Here is a 14,013-nt window from a genome sequence, read left to right as displayed (position 1 = left end):
CAGCTACAGAAGGGTCCTGCTCTGGATAAGATGAGGAAAAGGTCAAAGATCATTTCAGTCCATTCAATTGTTATGATAAAAAAAAAGCCTAGTTTTGCTGTGTTTTTTCTCACAAATTGTGATGCAATTTGGAAAGTTTTATGATAAATTTTTTTTGCAGTGGAAAATTTTATTTAAATTTTAAACCACTACCTATATCTATACATGTAATCACTTTTTATGGCCATAGAAAGAGTCAGCCATAAAAGTGAAGTAGCTTTACAAAACAGTCTGTGATTGTAATTTAGAATACTTTGGGAAATCTGCTACAAAAGGGAGTTATTTAAATTCTTTTTAGACACGTGACATCACATATCTCCTAAACATCATCACTTCCATGTTTGTTGATTTAAAAAAAAAATAATAATAATAATAATAATTCTGTGCAATAGTTCATGCTGTTGTAATCCAAAACCATTAAATATAAATACTTATTAAATTTCTATTCAACCTATAATAAGTTAAACATCTTTACTGCTCTACTTTTTAGACACAACAAAGTTTTTATTGCTCAAGTTATTCAAACCAGCATTTCCTCTACAGCTGAATATTATTCAATGTGTTGCAACTGCTTATGTTTATTATCTAGTTGAAAATAATCAAATCCAATTGATTTCATTGGTTTTAAAATCGCTCAAGTCTAACAATCTAATTGTTTTCATCATTTGTTTAATTGTATAAATGAAGCCATTAAATGAAAACATTATTTAAATTTGATTTGGCCTCAACTGTTAAAAATCCATCTGTGTTCACAGGCTGTTTTGGATGAATTCCAGTGGACGCATTACACAAACTGACCATGTCCTCCATTGGCTCCTTTTAACAAACAATCACTGAAATCTGTCCGATTACACAGGTTTGCATCGTTTGACCCGCCTGCCTTCTGAGCAGGTTTCTAAAAGCACATTTGTCTCATTTGAATTGGATTAATATTTTTTGTCAGTCAGTCTTGTGAATTAAATTAACACAACTCTACTTAATCAAATGAATTTGCACAACAATCGTAACACTTAGATACCAGCTAGTCACTGTATACTTGAATTTGAAACCATTGAGACTTAGTGAAGGTTACATGCTTCTTAAGCTGTTCCAACCCGAGCACAGAAAAAAGATTATCATGCCCCCAAACATTTAGACCGGGCCTGACTACTCAACTGGAAATATCGCAAAAAGCAGCAGAAGTAAATGTGTGGATAATAATTGTGGTTGTTACCTATGATTTTTGAATTTGCATCAAAACCACTCCATTGTAACTCCTCTCACTTAATAATGGTCATATTGTTGCAGAAAATAGACATAACATTTAAACCAGGCTTGCTTATTAAAGTTCAGTCGTAACTGGATGATGAAGTGACAGATTACTAGTACAAGAAAAATCTTTACAAATAAAGAAGAAAACAAAGACTTCAGAAGAGAGCCAGTAATTACCAAGGGAAGAAGAATTTGAAACTTTGCAAAGCTTGAGATATCCTGGAAAAGGTTTTGCTGATCAAGCAAACTTGATCCCTATATTTATCCAATGCTGAACATTCACACCTGGCAGCTTCACAGATTGTGAAGCAACCTCAGCCAGAAAACTGCATTAGCAGAGACATTTTCAAAACCAGTAAGGGAATCATGTTTCTCACTTTCTTTTATAGTATTATTTCTTTTAAAAATACACAAGACAACAATGAAATCCCTTGTCACTGTTTGAAATATTTTGACTGGCCAGAGCTGAACTTAAATTAATAAAAATCCCCAAACTCGACCCAGTGTCACGCCAAAGTGTCACCTACTGTCAGTCCACGACAGCATACTGTGTCAGCGTCATAAAATCTCTCTCCAATAGGCGTGAAAACTTGTGGTTAGATTTATTAAAGATTTCTTCAAAGAAATCCATTTTTGTGTTCTTACCAACTCAAACCGTGTTTGAGCCTTCAACCTTCCCGATTCTTCCCCCTTCACTCGGACTTGAGCACTTTTGTACCTCGTCACATGACGGTCATCGCGTGACCTCCTTGTTGGACCCTGGTCTTATGTACGTGTACTTTTCTCGCCTCGGTGAGGCAAAACGCAACACGGACACGGCATCCTCTAGTGGTCTGACGGGTGCATTACATGCGTTGGCGAGATACTGGACTGAAAAACGAAACCAAAAGTAGCAAAATTATAGCCTGATGTCGTTACACCTATCTTCCCTATTTTCAATCTCTGTATGAGTGCTTTTGTATTCAGTCATGAAATCCCACTGCTTTGTAACCAACACGAATCCCTGAAGAGCACTGTTCTGTTCTGAGGAGAGACAATCCCCTTTCAAGCGGGTGAGTGCTTTGCACTCCAACAAAAATAATTGACATTTTCTTTTATTTTCTCAACATCAGAGCAGAATCTCAAGCTGTGCCTGAATTTTTGTGATGGCAAACTGCTGCCGAGGCCCATGCCGTTGTGTTGAGCTGGTGGGGCAACATGAAGATGTGAAGCCGAGAGGGATGCTAAATGGCTCCTGCTCTTGCGCCCGATCCCTCTTGGTGTGCTTCCCTGCTCCGAATCACAAATGTAATTATATGACCGTGATGATATTTACAACATGGAGAACATAACAGATTCTGTCCCTTTCTGATTTGTGTATGTTGTGTCACTAAAAATCTCTGCGTATAACGAGCCCTAACACGATTCCACCAATTCAATTATTCAAAAAAAATTTGTTTCTTCTTTAATTTGCAACATCGTGATAAATTCTTAATGTGGCATTTTGTGTCATGGGCACTTTACTATCCTAATGATCCCTCTCTGTGTCGAATTTACAGCTTGGCATATTGTAGATGTTTGCTCTTCCGTTATGCATCTTTTGGTGTTTGATGCTGTGTTGACTAAAGTGTAGCCGTGGCTGCAGGGAGCAGTTGTATGTTTGTGGAGTCAGCCAGTGAGGCTGTTAGGAAGTTTTTTGCCCTGGAAATGTAAAGCAGGCAAAGATGGAATAACAAGCCCAGATATTTATATCCGGGCTGCATAATTTCAGCTTCATAAATGTCATCTCTCACTCTCCTCTCATCTCCTCTCATTCTTCACTTTCAACACCAACTCCTCATTGCTTCGCTGTCAACATCCCTTTACAGCTTTTCCTTGTGTTTTTTTTTTCCACTTTAACCTTTGTCTCTTCTTCTTCTTCCTCCTCCTCTTCTTTATGACTTTTACTCACTCCTTCCTAAGTTATCCACCCTTCACATCGCTGTATACATAAACACTCCTCTCACCCCTCTCACAAACTCTCCTCTTATTCTGTCTCTCTTTTTATTCTGTGATTTAGGTCACTGACTGACTAAAAGACTACACACAGCTGGCCTATAAACCCTCCTCTCCTGTCCCCCCCCCCCCTCACTCACTCACACACACACACACACACACACACACACACACACACACACACACACACACACACACACACACACACACACACACACACACACACACACACACACACACACACACACACACACACATGATGAATCACAATCTTTCCCTGGCACTAACTGACGGCATCCTGAAAAACATCCATGGTGTGCATCTGTGCTGGACTTCATTTTCTGCTTCTTTGTCATTTATACTGTACCTCTTTCTATATCCCCCTGTTATCTTCTTTATTTCTGGTCCTCCTTCATCTTACTGCCTTTCATAAACAAAAGGTTGTGACCTGAATAAAAGTGTGCACTTGAAATACGAGTGTGTGAACCAACAGCTTGCTTTTGTCTCAACTCAAAGTTCTTTGAGGCATTTGATCTTTAGATGTCAGCCCGTTTTGGCTTTTATTTGTTATATTAACTTTTTGCAGCTGGAGAGATTTGGAGTTGACATCATTTGCTTAAATTGTTTGTTGTTCTTGTGTTTGTCTTCTTTGCATCAGCAGAATAGCAGTAGGTCAACAATTTACAGAACAAATTGCCCATGCGTGCAGGCTCTCCGCGCTCATTTGAATCTAATAATGCAGCCACCAGATACAACACACATACATGCATACTCACACATTCAATGAGCCATTCGGATGCAGGCAAGGACACACACGCTCACACAGAGAGAGAGAGGGAAGCTTAATCACATAATCTCTATCCAAATAATTAATGACATCATTTTTGGTTGGAGCTACTACAATGCCGGCCAATTGGACGCCAGAGGTAATAAAGAGAGAGGGAGACAGAATAGAACCGGAACAAAGAGAATTAAAAAAAAAAAAAAAAAAGGGTCCGTGAGATCACAGAGAGGAGGTGATGGAGGGAAAAGAAAAGGGCTGCAATGTAGAGATGGTATAAGCCTAATATCATTTAGAAATGTAATATATGTTTAGTAAATATAATAAGAGTGTATATATTAAATTTAAAGATGTTGATAAGCTTATACCATCTCTTTGGTCATATTATTAATTCTGAGATGTGATAATATATTTCACAGTACCACGTTTAAGTCTACCCCAAAAACTGCAGGAAAAACAAGGCACAACATGGAAATAGAAACATCAAAATTGAAATCATTAAATGCATTAAATTCTGATTTCTAGAACCAATATTAAAACCACAATGCTTGAGTATAGTTTTTTTTTTTTAAGTTGCAGTGGATAGTATTACTTACATATCTAGCAGAAAGAGAGCAACACGGGCATTCTTTTGGATTCGTCAGTCTCGACACCTGTTAAGATACAAGTCCAATATGTACTGTGTTTATGTCTGGTTTGACCCACCAGCTGTTAAGAAATATTTGTCACTCTTTTGGCTTGTCAAATGTTCGGTCTTATGTACTTTGACGATCCAGAATTTTGAACGACACACAACTAGTGTTTTGTACGTTTGCATGTATTTTTTTTGTCATGTAATACCACTGAACAGTGCACACTTAACCAAAGTAAACTGAAAAACAATAAAGCCATTATTCTAGGTTTCAGATCTAGAATGGCTCTATATTAAAAGTTATGGCCTTATATACCTTATACAGATCAATTAATCGTCTCCAATCAATGTGAAGCTTTTCTAAAAAAAAAACAAAAAAACAACCTAAATAAAGTTTGGTTAATAAATACAAATATACAAAACAAAATATTACAATTTTTATCTTTTTTTTTTTCTATTCGCATTTGGTCCTTTTATCATTACATAATCTCATGTGTGAGGTTTTTCAATAGTTTTAAGTCACATCACAACGCTGAATCAGCCCTTTTTAGAGTTTCTAACAACCTTTTACTCAATGCTGATGCTCATTATCCTGCTGTCCTTGATCTCACTGCAGCATTTGATACAGTGGACCATGAGATATCCCATCTTGAGCAGTACATCTGTATCTGCGCCTCTGCTCTAAACTGATTTAAATCTGATCTGATTGATGGATCCCTCACTGTTAGCATTGCTAATGACTCTTCTCAGTCAGCCTCTCTGACCGGTGGTGTCCCTCAAGGGTCTATTTTGGGTCCAGAGATTTTTTCATTATATATGCTGACTCTTGGGTCTATTTGTAAACTTCTATGCCGATGATAATCAAACGTATTTACCACTAAAACCTGACACTGCCTCTTCTGTAAATTATTTAATAAGTTGCTTGGCAAATGTTTAAACCTGGGTCTCACAAATTTTCTCAGTCTACATGAAGATAAAACAGATTTTGGTGCTCTGTCCCTCTCAACTCTGGCAGTGTCTCTTGATAATATTTCCTCTTGTCTCGGTTCACCTTATAGCAGGGGTGTCAAACTCATTTTAGTTAAGGGGCCACATACTGCCCACTTTGATCTCAAGTGGGCCAGACCAGTAAAATCATAGCATAATAACGACAATATTTCTCTATGTTTAAATCATTGGTGAAGGTTTTTGGTTGATAAACCCTATTTTAAGGTCTTTCTACAATAAACTAGAAACATAAAGACCAAAAACTCAGACATCAACCCACTGTTTATCTGCCTGGGCTCTCCTCTGCAGATTCCCTCGCTTTCTGACGCGTTTGACGTCAAACGCATCACAAAGTGAGCAGCGAGCGCTGCTGCCTGTGGCAACGAGCGCTTCTGCCTCCGGAGCAGACGTCGCATTTACGCTGTTTTTGAAGCAATTACTGGATCGATTAAAAAAATTACAAAACTTTTGTACTCATAAACCTCCATATTCTCATAGAAATGCAATTTATGTCTTTCTGTAATTTTCACACTTAGCAAAGTCATCTGGCGGGCCGATCTGGACCCACTGGCGGGCCGGTTCCGGCCTGCGGGCCGTATGTTTGACACCCCTGCCTTATAGTAAACCTCATGTAAAAAAAACGTGGATGTTATATTTAATTCTTCTTTTAAATGAGACGAACAGATCAAATCTGTTCTCAAAGCCGGATTCTCTCAGCTGAGAGTTTTAGTTGAGGTCTTGAGAAGGTAACTCATGCTTTTATTACTTAGAGGCTAAATGATGGGATGGGTCAGACACTTAATACCCCACTGCAGTGGGTTCAGTATGCGGCAGCAAAGCTCCCGACTAATACATTTAGGCGTGAGCACATTTCACATCCTCACATCTTTACATTGTCTGTCTTTGCAGCATAGGTTTAATTTTAAGATTTTATTCTATGTTCATAAGGCCTTAAATGGACTAGTCCTGGCTGACCTGCTGCACCCTTTACCCCACATGGCTTACTCATGTCATCAGGTCAGCAGCTTTTCGCCGTTCCAAGATCCAGACATACTCTCATGACCAGGCTTTCTCTGTGGCATCTCTAAAACTTTTAAACAGCCTTCTCCTCTAGATCAGGCCGTCAAATTCACAAACAGTGTACAAATCTCGATTGAAAGCGTGTTTATTTTCACTGATGTTTCTAGATTAGGCCCAATTTTTCATTTTACTTCTATAGTATTAATAGGTGCTCTGATCTATGTTCCTTTTTGTTTTCCAATTTCTTTTCATTTTTGTCTTTTTTTTGTTTTGTTCTTATTGCTTAGTTTGGTTTTGATGGCCTAGTTTGTTTTAATTCTATCTTATGTGTTTTAAAAGCCAAAACACAAAATATATAGGAACTATAGTCTGTATATAAATCAACATAGTTTCCGGGTCTGAAAAATGAGGCCAATGGGGAAGTGTATTGAAATGCAATGCCACTGAGCACCAAAAAGGCTCTGGCTCCATAGACTCCCATTCAACCTCTCTCATTAAATACAAATTTAAAAATATTTCTACAAGTCAATTTGGTGTCATCCGTTCAAGTCTCTCCTTCTTATTAGTTTTCTGGCGGTCCATCTAAAAAAAAAACAACAATAACAATCCTATCATTAATTAAATATTAGGCCTCAGTCAGCGGCATTTTTTTGGGGGGGGTGTCTGTTTGACTGATCGGCCTGTGGTGCAGTCAGCTTTCCGTTATCGTTGAGCGTGGTGTAGTGTCCTCAACTTCCCAATCAGATCGTCCAAATATGGTCACTGCTGTCTCCAAAATAACAAACGTTGACGCCTGGAATCCAAATCCAGAACGTCTTCAGAACGGGAGTTTACAAACCAATGGGTGACGTCACTGTTGGATGCTGCTTGACAGGGACCCAATGGTCATGAGCGATTAGAATGGATACTAATGTAAAACAGGAATGACAGCGGTAGATGTGGTGAAGCTCTGACAAGTCAGAGAAGAAATTGGAACTTAAAGATACATATTAATGGTATTTTAACAGTATTACTCATTACAGATGTTTTTCTGTGGATGGACCAGGGTCCAGAGGAGCAAAAACAGCTTACTGTACTGAATAAACTTCTCTGCACTGAATTGTTTTGGTTTCAGGTGGCATCTTGTTTACTGAGTTAGCTAAAAGAGTTCACTTGCATGACCCACCGATGCAAAGTTAAAACATTGCACTGCATGTTGATTTTGTGCCTTGACGTTACCTTGTTAATTTATTTTATATTCACTTATTGTTTGCGTACCCTGTCCTTGACAGCGAAGGTGGGAACACAGAGGTAATTTATATCAGTTGCCATAGCAACAACAGTTAAACCACCTGAGCCAAAAGTATATCCTGGGCTTTTTATGCAAAAATTACAAACTTATGATTAGTGACACCGTAAATATAGGAACCTGTGTGTCGGAGGAAGTAAGAGAGGCAAGTTGACTGTACTGTGTCAAAATCTCTGAATATCACTGATCAAACTCTACACTGGTGAAGAGGGCCAGCTCCACTTGAAAGCCCGGAAAAAAAATCTACCAAGTGAACCCTGAGACACTATTATTTTCCTCCAACTGCTATTTCCAAGATTATGAAAGATTTTTCATACGCTAGCAGTGATTATGACGAGTAATTTACAGATACTCAGGCTGAAAATGATTTTTTTTTTTTTTTTTTTAATCTCTCGATGGAGCTGCACTGTGTCATGGGGTCACAAATGATCAACACAGTTTGACAGGCGGTTAAAAACGTTGAGAGGGATCCCCTTTTGTAATGACAGTGAGTTTTGCAGCCTAATTTCCTCTGGCAGGGTAAACGCCCGAAACCACATTCAAACTGATGTGAAGTGAGCAAATTTAAATTGAATGTGAACAAGATGGAGAGTGAGAGAAGAGGAGCGTAAAGCAGGGAGTTTAATGTCTACTGACTCGCCAGCTGTAAATCAGCAGTTATGGATCACAGGAGGAGAAGCAGCTCTACAGGAGCTTTTTCACCTCTTTTTTCCCATAATTCTTTCATCTTTTTATCATGTGAGGCGCGTCCCCGAAGAGAGGCGAGGCTCATTATTCCCGTGCGCACCACGCTGCTTCTAATTCACATAATCACGACACGCGCAGAGCAGCTGCCGCTATATGTCATCTTGTGTGTGTGTGTGTGTGTGTGTGTGTGTGTGTGTGTGTGTGTGTGTGTGTGTGTGTGTGTGTGGGTGGAGAGAGGGGGGGGAGCTTTTCCTGCAAGTGGCTCTTCTGTCATTGACTGCCTGTCTGAATGGTAGGATGTGTCTGCCTCATTGTCTGACCTCTGTCACCCTCGCCCTATGTTAAATATGCATCCCTGCTGCATCACTTCCACACACTGGACAGCTGAGCAGCAGGCCAGTGGCCACCTGCTGGCCTGTTCAGGATCTCCCCAGGTTTTTTTTGGTGGGTGTGAGGGGTTGCAGGGAGGGAGGGAGGGGGTGATAGATAGACAGCCTGTGGCCTGCCCCACCACTTCCACAACCCCCTCCATATTCCCCCTGTGGGATGGATCAACAGAGAGGCAAAAGGCTGAGGGCAGCATGCAGTTAGAGGGGGGTGTTATGCGAAAGGGGGAGGACATAAGACACCCTTATCTGTAAAGATCGTCTTTTTTTGTTTCTTTATGATGCTTATTTGTCTCTAGGTTTGAGCATTTGTATGCATATGTATGTCTGCGTGTGCATGTGTATGCCTATTATGTCTGAGTGAGAGTGTGTGTGTGTGTGTGTGTGTGTGTGTGTGTGTGTGTGTGTGTGTGTGTGTGTGTGTGTGTGTGTGTGTGTGTGTGTGTGTGTGTTTTCTGTATTTGTGTTACCTCTCTTTTTAGCTTTCCTCTTGTGTCATCTCCTTCGACCTCCATGCTCACCTTTTCTTCTTCCTTGTCTTTCTCTCTCTCTCTCTCTCTCTCTCTCTCTCTCTCTCTCTCTCTCTCTCTCTCTCTCTCTCTCTCTCTCACACACACACACACACACACACACACAGGTCTCAGCGCACCCCTAAACCTCTTACACACACATGCTCACACAGTTGTACTGGCTGTTCTGTTCCCATGGAAACCCACACTGACAGAAAGCCTCTGCCTGGAGGCTCGAGGCAGCGAGGAGACTTCCCGTGAGGAGTCAGCCGGTTATTGATCTATCAGCACATGGAGGCCAGCCGAGTGGTCGGACACACACACACACACACATACACACTCTGCTGCACTCGACATGTAAACAGATCCACTTAAACAGTTTTAAATTTTGGCCTTAGCAACATGACTTACTGACAGTAAAGCTCAACAGCAGACAGGCTCTCTGTAGCCTTTAAAAACCCCCATGTCTGGTGACACCACTGATAAATGGAAACATCCCAGCAGCAACAGATGCATCACTTAATCTCTGAGCTGTAATTGCAGTTTTATACGTTTCACTTTTTACAGCAGACACAGCAATGAAAAAAACAGCAAAGCTTTCAATGATGGGATCATTCCCACAAAATCCAACATGCAAACAAACATTATACCGTCCCCCTAGAAATGCAAGAAAGTATTACAGTGAAGTCATGAATGAAAATTTTCCAGAGGGCTTTTAAAAAAAAAAAAAATCTAATTTCTCTTATTACATGTGTTGTATGTAACATAAGAAATTGTAGAAATATTCTAGTGCTCCCCCAAGCAGAGCAATTTAAAAAATGCAGATGAAAATCTTTCTCTCCTCCTCTGATCCAGTCTGAAAGCAGGGTTACAGTATGCCTCACATTGCACACTCTTGCACTAGTTACAAATCAGTGGGTTTGCTTCATTTACCATGTAATGGTTTTAATCAGAGGCCCTTATTCCACAGAAGTTGCATTATTTTCCTGTTTAGTGAACGGCATTAGATATTCAGTTCATGTGTGCATAAACGTGGCTATTAATGGTTTGCAGAGTGGATCAGCATCAGGATCCAGTTGTTCCTGACCCACATTACCTCAGCTAAACTGGGGAATATGATTTTCTCATTTGAATTAGCTCTACTTATTCCCGACTCCATAGCGAATGGAAGGCTATTACAGGCTGCACACTGAATCACGATATTAACTGTCTTAAGTCAGACAGTTCAGTTTAGGCGCTGTCAAAGTCACGCAGCAGGCAGCTGTCCAGGGTCCTGGATGCTGCTAAAACTGTTTATAGGAGAAATACATCGCCCAACAGCATCTGACACCATTAAAATGCAGGTAGCTGCGATGCCCCCCTGTTTTGTTCGGTGGTGAATTTCTTCTCGGTTATGGCTGATTAGTCAAATGACTCCTCATTTCCACTGAAAGCTCAAATGGACACTGATGGTAGAACATTTCAACATGGCCTTTTAGTATCAGTGCCACCACTTTGCATTGACATGTGAAAATCCAGGTTACTGATGGCAGAAGAGACAGAATACTTTTTCTCCACCGACATACAGACCAGAAATCCAATGACAGGTAAAGAATACGTCCCTTTCAAAATATCAATCACCAGCGCTCGCGCCACCTTTAACTATAACCCACAGACATAAGGAAAAACAAAGCTATACGCTTTGAAAGGTGCTCTGAGAAACGAAGGCAATGACAAACTGAAATAGATTCTTTTTTTTCTTATAGTGTGTTTTGCAGAGGACACAGCAATATATCCTCAGCCTACGTCCTCCTCACTTTATAAGAGCAGTGGTGCTGGAAAACAGGACCAAACCTTCAAAGGCAGCCTCACTCACAAAAGCTTGTAGTTGAGCTGTTCTTTACATTCCTGACAATATTTCACTCTCTAAATAGGTAGCTTTGAATTATGGTTTCATAGATCTGAATGAGGTGGCTTGATGTTGTTGTTGTTGTTAGCAGACGGAATGTCTTAAAATAAATGTTTGTTATTAAAGCACTAGTTTTGGGCACTTCCACTCAGTCTTCGTCTCTTATTCTATTATTTTCCCTCTTTTCTTCACCTCCTCCTTTTCTTGCCTTCTCTTCTGGTCTGTGTTTCTAGTTTTGCAGTCTCACAGTGAATGTTTGCTGCAAGCTTACTTGGGTTGTGTTGCCCTAACTTACTTTACTTTCTTGAATTTCAAAATTCAGCTTCATGTCAAGAATGAAAACACTTCCATTTCACAGATAATAGTCAACAGAAGAAGAAAAAAATAATCTACTTCTGCCAAAAAATACCCACTACAATTTTGCCTTCCACAGTAAAAATGACCTCTCCTCTTCTCCCACCCTCCTCCTATCATCCTCTCTGATGTCAGAGCCCCACAGGGTGCTGTTGTTAACTGTCTATCAGTCATTTTCATTTAGTGTTTAGAGTCCATCCGGCCTCTCTGATCCATTATAAATAGCTCTAAGTGGCACAGCACTCCCTCCTGTCACTCAAAACCTCACGTCTGTTAAACTCCTCACTCAACCTAATTAATCTGACCAATTGTTCAGAATAAAAATAAAGGTATGATACACCTACATCCTAAATTTAAAATCCTATTAATCTGCCATTATTAAATTGAACGATCAAATTAAATAAAATAAATGATTTACGTTTGTTTAATGAGACGTGCTGAATAATTTTGTTTACTTGATTAGAGCAGCAAAAAGCAAAAGAAGCAGAGATCAGCTCCAGTTGATTCATGTCAGCTTTATTGGATTTGACAGGGAGAGCTCTTTATGATCCAAGAGTTTTCAAGGGTGCGCTGTGAATTCTTCAAGGTCTCAAGGTCTGTGATGTAATGTGCAACGAGTCTTTCAAGATGCCAATCAGACTAAATGTACTGAAGGCTGAAGACACTTAGTTCTCTCTGGAAATCAGCCTCTTTGATATGAGAATATAAGTGTTTACTGTATAACTGCAGAGGTTTAAGTTGGTTGGTTGGTTGGTTCTCTTTATTAGGGATTCAACAAGCAGTTAACACTTGATTGGCCCATAATGATGCTTTATTCTTCAATGTAAATGAGATTTATGAGTTTTACTGGGTAATGAAGGCACGCTTTTATTTTGGTAGACAGTCTGGGTCTGTTTACTTCTCCACAAATTTGGAGGCTGCTCAAGTTTTCACATCCTCGTGTTGTTAGAGTTCCCACTTGGTTGTAATTAACCGTCTATTTTCCAGAATAGGAACCAAAATTACTTCACGCAAGAAATTTTCCCCTGGTGGATTCACTGCCGTCTGGATTTTATGCACCCTGATACACTAGAGGCTATTAATACCCCAAAGACTTTCAAGGGCATACAAGGATTCAACTACTTTTCGTATTCTGTAATGTGGAGTTTGAATATTTTTCATGTTAAATATGCTGTGTAATCCCCTATTTCCTTTGTATGTTTTTTTCATTTTAACTTTTTCCTATTGGATGAAGACTGTTTAGGAGACTTGTTAATTTATAATGAACATCAGTCTATTAAAGTGATAATTGTTCTCTATAATATTACATCCCCTACACTTACAAAGTGCATGGTGTTTTGCCTTGAAAAAATCTGAATGTCTCAGCTTGCTTCATCCTAAAAATTAACACTTTTGATTTATACTCCTCTTGTCAGGCTTTAGCAGACTAAATAATATTCTCCACTTGGAAAAAGTAAATTTTTTAATTCTTCCTAGTCCAAGCTGGAGACACAGGCAATATACTGCATCTTTTGCACAACTGAACTTCATTCTCACTGGTAGAGGGGATGATAACAATGAGATTGAATTACTGGTAATCGTGCAACAATGACTCAAATTAAAACTGTAATAGCCTTAGTGTGTTAATTTCCCAGTGAGGAGTGCCGTAACAATATGCCATATCAATTTCAGTTTCAGGGATTTTTGGGGACGGAGCACGAGGAAGAAAGACCTTAATTTCATTGGCGCTCCCAAGTCAGCTGCATCCTGCCCTGATGATGTGCCCAGCTCCATTGATCACTCTGACCTCTCTCCTCCCTGTGAAGGTAGGCAAAGAAAACGAAAGCGTCTTAGGCTGATAAAGCTATTATTACATCTAAACTGTCGTTACTGAACGGATAAACTGACTTAATACCTGTCACACTGTTTCTCACGCTGCCGAGTCACAACTTGTCTAGACGTCCTCACGCTCCCCCGACATGCACCCATTCCAAATCCTGTTAACGCCGCCAGCCTGCGCCACAATAACCTACATTCCACAGTAATCACACTCTGACTGAGGCGCGTGAGGGTGGCAGAGGCTCCATGGAAAGAAGGAAAAAAATCCTGGTGACAGAGCAGGAGGATAGAGGGAACCTGCTGACACCCAGAGAGAGGGAGGGAAAGAGGGAGGAGAGGAAAAGCATTTTTCTTTTGTGCATCCAAATCTCTTTTTGGAGTACCATATTGTACCATATTG

The sequence above is a fragment of the Brachyistius frenatus genome, unplaced genomic scaffold (genome assembly GCF_029030835.1).
Source record: "Brachyistius frenatus isolate BFR_SWC_R1_liver_20210118 unplaced genomic scaffold, ASM2903083v1 Contig_16, whole genome shotgun sequence".
In the NCBI taxonomy this organism is placed as follows: Eukaryota; Metazoa; Chordata; class Actinopteri; family Embiotocidae; genus Brachyistius; species Brachyistius frenatus.
This window is presented reverse-complemented; position numbering follows the sequence as displayed.